Raw genomic sequence first — 6,108 nt, forward strand, 5'->3', positions numbered from 1 at the left:
GGCTAGCTCACGAAGGGAGCTCTAGTCTCTTGGTTACCTTAGAGAACTCCCATGTTATAGCAAAACTATAAGCTAAGGAGAAGTAATGATGTGTTAGTCCTAATATAACAGTTCACTTATGTTGGAGGCTAAAATGAGCCTGGCGGACGGTCCGGCCCTGAGGCCGGACGGTCCGCGGTCCGGACTGTCCGCGGTGGTGGCGCGGACGGTCCGCGCGCGCAGAGTCAGTTAGGGTTTCTAGTTTCTCGCGGGATTTGTTACCTAAAACCGCGGGATTAACTCAGGAAACAGTTGGAAACGGATCCAGACCTCCCCCTTTATATAGATGAAGGGCTACGGCCGATTAAACCCCCAACAATCGAACCAATACAACTTCTATCTCGCATTTATTTTCAGCACAATTAGGAGTAGTTCTAGTCTAGTTCTAGTTTAGCCCTAGTTTAGTATTCCAATCCCCAAATTCTCTGCCTCTCCTCGACTCTACGTCGATTAGAGGAGTCTAGGTCGGCCAACCCGAGCCTAGACAACTCCTAGGATCTCTCCTCCCCGACGGGGTCCCTCCCGGGAGCGAGATCCAGGCGCCGCCGGCGATCTTCTGCCGTCCCTGCGCACGCGCGGACCGTCCGGCCGTCAGGCAGGGAACCCGAGCTCCTGCACCAGGTCGCGGACCGTCCGGCCCTGTGCCGCGGACCGTCCGCGTCTGACCAGAGAGCGCCGCCGCCTCACGCCAGGCCGCGGACCGTCCAGCCCCTGCGCGCGGACCGTCCGCCCCTGTGCAGAGGGCACCGCCACTGGTTCTTTTAAGTGATTGGCGCCTCCGAAAAGGTGTCAACATACTTTTGGCGACTCCGCTGGGGAATAGGTGTCTAGATCTGCTAAAAATCGGCCCATAAATGGTCGGTTCTAAGGATCACACCAAGATCTCCACTACCAACATCATCAAGCCGGCCATGGAGGCGCTCCCGGCTGATGACCAAAGGCCCTTTGAAGACCTCGTAATGCACGATGAGAAGGAGGTGATGCGGCAATGGAACGAACAACGCGACAAGGAAGAGGCGGAACTGCTGCATAAACTCTCCGAACGGCGCAAGGAGGCGGCGGACAAGTACTTGTCACACTTCACGGTGGATCGCCACCAGAAGATCGTCCGTCAAGGGGAGATCGATATGGAGTCTCTCCTACCTCCACTGTAGGGTCCCGCTGTAAGTACTCCAGATCTATCTCTTACGACTTTCATGGATCAACGAGGAGATCAGTTAAAGCGATATGTAGATGAATCTATTAAAATGCATTTACGTGCATACGAGAAATCAGCTGCTCCTAATTTTCCATCGCGAGAGTCTAATACAGTGCCACCCACGTCAAACACATCGGCTATAAACGGGTCACCTTTGACCCAGCCATCATATGGTATGCCGATGCACGCTTTCGTGTCACCATCACAGCCGCAACCACTAGGCACGCGGCAGGTACTGGACGCGACCGGACCGTCCGAGCATCATCTCAAACAGTCCGGTTATACCGCGGACCGTCCGGCGTATTTCGCCGGACCGTCCGACCAGATGCAGGCCCGCACACAAAACACTCAGGTCGCACCGTACATGGCCGGACCATCAGGGCACAACCCTGAACACTTCGGCCCCATCACGGACCGTCCGGTGCATCACGCTGGACCGTCCGGATATGTTGCGGACCGTCCGCCATCTTACGTCGGACCGTCCGGATATGGCACGAACCGGCCGACGTATTACGCTGGACCATCCGACTCTACACGAGTCCATGCGCAGACTGCCCGAGTCACGCCATATATGGCCGATCCATCCGGGCACAGCCCTGGACCATTCGGCCCGATCGCAGACCGTCCAGTTCTTTACGACAGACGGTCTGGGTACGAGACTACCCACGTAGCACCATATACGGCTGGACAATCCGGATATACCTTCAGACCATTTGGCCAGGTCGCGGACCATTCGGCCTCTTACGCCGGACCGTCCGGATATGCATACACAGAGTCGAGAGCTGCGCAATACGCACAGTTCCCACATTCATCGCAGCAACATTATGGTGCCCCACCAGCAACACATTATAATCATGTCATACCACCTCATGGACATAGGGCTGAATACTATTCGGCCACAAGAGAGCCTGAGGGGTATAGGGAAGGAGCTGGTGACATTAATAGGACACCTAACACACACCTCAAACATACCTGGGAGGAAAGCCGACAGAGTAATGTCAGGCAACCTGAAATCTCCACCCACAAACTTAATGGATGGTCGCCGGACATGGCAGAGAGGGTCAGAGACGAGGTAGCCGGGATGTTCAGGGACAAACTCGGTGTTAGTGTGTCAGGTACAGGGCAATCGTATCGGAAGCCTTATAGCCACCGATTCGACACCGTGCCATACCCACAGGGAACTAGAATACCAGACTTCTCTAAATTTTCTGGTGAAAGTGGGAAAAGCACACACGAACATATAAGCCAATTCATAGCACACTTGGGAGAATTGGATGATGGGGAAGCCTACCGCGTTCGTTTATTCTCGTTGTCCCTTACTGATACTGCATTTGCATGGTACGCAGCTTTGCCACCAAACTCTATTAACTCTTGGGAAGAATTAGAGCAGAAATTTCATGAACACTTCTTCTCAGGAGAACATGGGTTAGAATTGGCTGACTTAGCTTCAGTCCGACAGGGGCCTGAAGAATCGGTTAATGACTATATCCGGAGATTCCGGGACACTAGAAACCGATGCTTTCAGATTCATGTCGCAGAAAAACAACTGACAGGGCTAGCTTTCAATGGGTTGCGACTCTACTTAAAAGAAAAATTAGATGGCACCCAATTCTTTTCATTAGTGCACTTACACCAGCGAGCTATGACCTGTGAAAGCCGAAGTAAGGAAACATCAAAATTGGCTAGCCATAAGATGCATTTAGTGGGATACGATAATTCGGACGATGAATCCACGGATGTATACACCGCCGAACTGGTTTGGCCAGGACAGGCTAAACCTTCAGCGTGTTCTGCTTTACAGTCGATTCAAAAGAATCGACAAGAGGAAGTTAAGTTTACTTTTAATGTTGCCAAATGCGATAAAATATTTGACGAGTTACTGAAAAACGGCAACATTAAATTAACTCATACTATTCCTCCTCCTGATGAATTAAAGAGACGTGCTTATTGTAAGTGGCATAATTCCTTTTCTCATGCCACCAATGATTGTAATGTTTTTCGTCGACAGATACAATCGGCCATAAATGAGGGTCGATTGGCTTTTCAGGAGATGCAAGTAGACACACAACCCTTTCCTGTTAATACAATAGAACTCACATGCAAAAAGGTCTTGGTTCGGCCCGAAATGGCTGATAAAGGCAAAGGCAAGGGCATCGTCATCAGCAATTCTCGCATGTCAGATATATCACAAAAGGAGATTGCTCGAAAGGCTTCGGACGAGAAGGCTAAAAGGTTCGAAGACGCCCGGGGGCAGGCACAGTTAATAAACCAAACACATCAGCCTAGCCCCAGCATCGTAGATGGTCCGGCACCTACGTGCGGACAATCCGGTGCTCAGACAAACGGTCCGGCTAACTCAGCCGGACAGTCCACCTATGACCAAAGGCGTCAACCTCTACACAAAGCAAGGGAAAAGACGCAAGGTCAAAGCACATATAATCGGCTGATCAAAGCCGATCCTACTTTTGATCAGTTGCTCTCCAAAAATACTAGCAAAAAGACTGTTCCACGTGATCGGTCAACAAAGAAACCCCAGTCACCTGCTAAAACAAAACGGTCAAACAAAACGACCCGAAAGGCGACACAACAAGCATCGCCTATTCATTCTATGAGACCAGGGTACTTTCCACCTATTTTCTCATCGTCGGTATATTATCCTGTTCAAACATGGAATGGCATGACGATGAATCCATGGTACATGTATAGTCCCTTTGTCTATCCAGGCTGGGGGCACCTCCATTCTATTCATTTTGATCCATTGATCAAATGGTCATGGCCGAGAAAGATACAATCCAAAACGGCCTTTATACATTGGTGCTTTATTGAATGATCTCTATTTTGAAAAGCCGATGACTTACATCAGGTTTAGTTCATATGCTTTTGGTTCGTCAAACTGCACCAAAAGGCAGGGGGGCATATGTTGGAGGCTAAAATGAGCCTGGCGGACGGTCCGGCCCTGAGGCCGGACGGTCCGTGGTCCGGACTGTCCGCGGTGGTGGCACGGACGGTCCGCGCGCGCGCAGAGTCAGTTAGGGTTCCTAGTTTCTCGCGGGATTTGTTACCTAAAACCGCGGGATTAACTCAGGAAACAGTTGGAAACGGATCCAGACCTCCCCCTTTATATAGATGAAGGGCTACGGCCGATTAAACCCCCAACAATCGAACCAATACAACTTCTATCTCGCATTTATTTTCAGCACAATTAGGAGTAGTTCTAGTCTAGTTCTAGTTTAGCCCTAGTTTAGTATTCCAATCCCCAAATTCTCTGCCTCTCCTCGACTCTACGTCGATTAGAGGAGCCTAGGTCGGTCGGCCCGAGCCTAGACAACTCCTAGGATCTCTCCTCCCCGACGGGGTCCCTCCCGGGAGCGAGATCCAGGCGCCGCCGGCGATCTTCCGCCGTCCCTGCGCACGCGCGGACCGTCCGGCCCTAGAGCGTGGACCGTCCAGCCGTCAGGCAGGGAACCCGAGCTCCTGCACCAGGTCGCGGACCGTCCGGCCCTGTGCCGCGGACCGTCCGCGTCTGACCAGAGAGCGCCACCGCCTCGCGCCAGGCCGCGGACCGTCCGGCCCCTGTGCGCGGACCGTCCGCCCCTGTGCAGAGGGCACCGCCACTGGTTCTTTTAAGTGATTGGCGCCTCCGAAAAGGTGTCAACAACTTAATTAGCAGATAAGCTGAAGCGTCAAACCCAATTTTTCTGCTTGTCTTAAATCTGATAGAAAAATTGTGACAGCACTGCTGCTGCAAGGCTACGATGGTCGAACGATTGGATTCGCACCAGCATGCAAGATCAAAGCGGGGGAGGGGTGGATGGACCATGGATGGGCAAACAGTTGGCTGCCAGGCACCAACTCTCCTGCCTCCTGCAGGCCGTGCAATAGCGCACGGCTCCCCTCCCATAGCCAGTCACCGACTGCCGAGGCACTGCATAGCACTAACCGCTGAACACCTTGGCCACGTCGCGCACAACCCACGCGTCGGTGTCGATGGTTGTCTGACGCCCCAACGTCGAGGGCTTCGTAGGTGGCGCCCTCGAATCCCCGAACGGGAACGGCGTCAGAACGCGAGAGTTGCAGGCAGCACGCCGCTTGTCTGCACGACGCGCATAGCCCTCTTGTCGATGTCGGCGCTAAGGGCTTCGCACGCAATGCCCTGGAATCCCCTGATGACGCTAGCACGCAGGGGTCACGGCTAGGCGTCCACGACGAGAGCAGGCGGCCGTTGTTGGGGCGAAGGCGAAGGCGCTACCCTTCGCGCGAAGCCCTTGTCGCCTCGCTACACCAATGAAGGCGAGGTGGTCGGCGCAGTTGCCCTTCGTCATCTCCATCGCAAGACGAAGGCCAGACTCCGACGTAGTCTGCTAGTCCCGCGCCCTCATCTCGCCCGGAGACCCACGCGAAATTCGGCCCACTGTAACGGGCCCCACGTGCACAAGCATGTTACAGGCCTCATTTGTAATAGCTTTTCTGTAATGACGGTCTGTAACCTCCCTTTATGGGAATATTCTAGGGATAGTCCGGGTACCCGAGGGTATAAATGTCTTTGCCTTGGGACGTTGGACACTCGGGTACCTATAAATACCCCCGTACATTGCCCTTGAGAGGCCAGATTAACAAAGCAATTGTCATCCCACCTTAAACTTTGCTTGCACTCTTTCCACTCCCCCATTGGATTCACTTGCCCAAGAGAGCAAGTTCCAACATTTGGCGCCCACCATTCGTGCTACGAACAAACCACCTGCGATGGCACCCAAGAGAGCTAGTTCGAAGGTAGCCCCATCCGTCGAAGAAGCAGCGAAGGCAGCGCTGCTAGCCAAGAAAAAAAGACAAGGCCCTCGCAGACAACACCCCCCAAGAAGCCTGCGAAGACG

This window comes from Zea mays, chromosome 1 (assembly GCF_902167145.1).
Source record: "Zea mays cultivar B73 chromosome 1, Zm-B73-REFERENCE-NAM-5.0, whole genome shotgun sequence".
NCBI lineage: Eukaryota > Viridiplantae > Streptophyta > Magnoliopsida > Poales > Poaceae > Zea > Zea mays.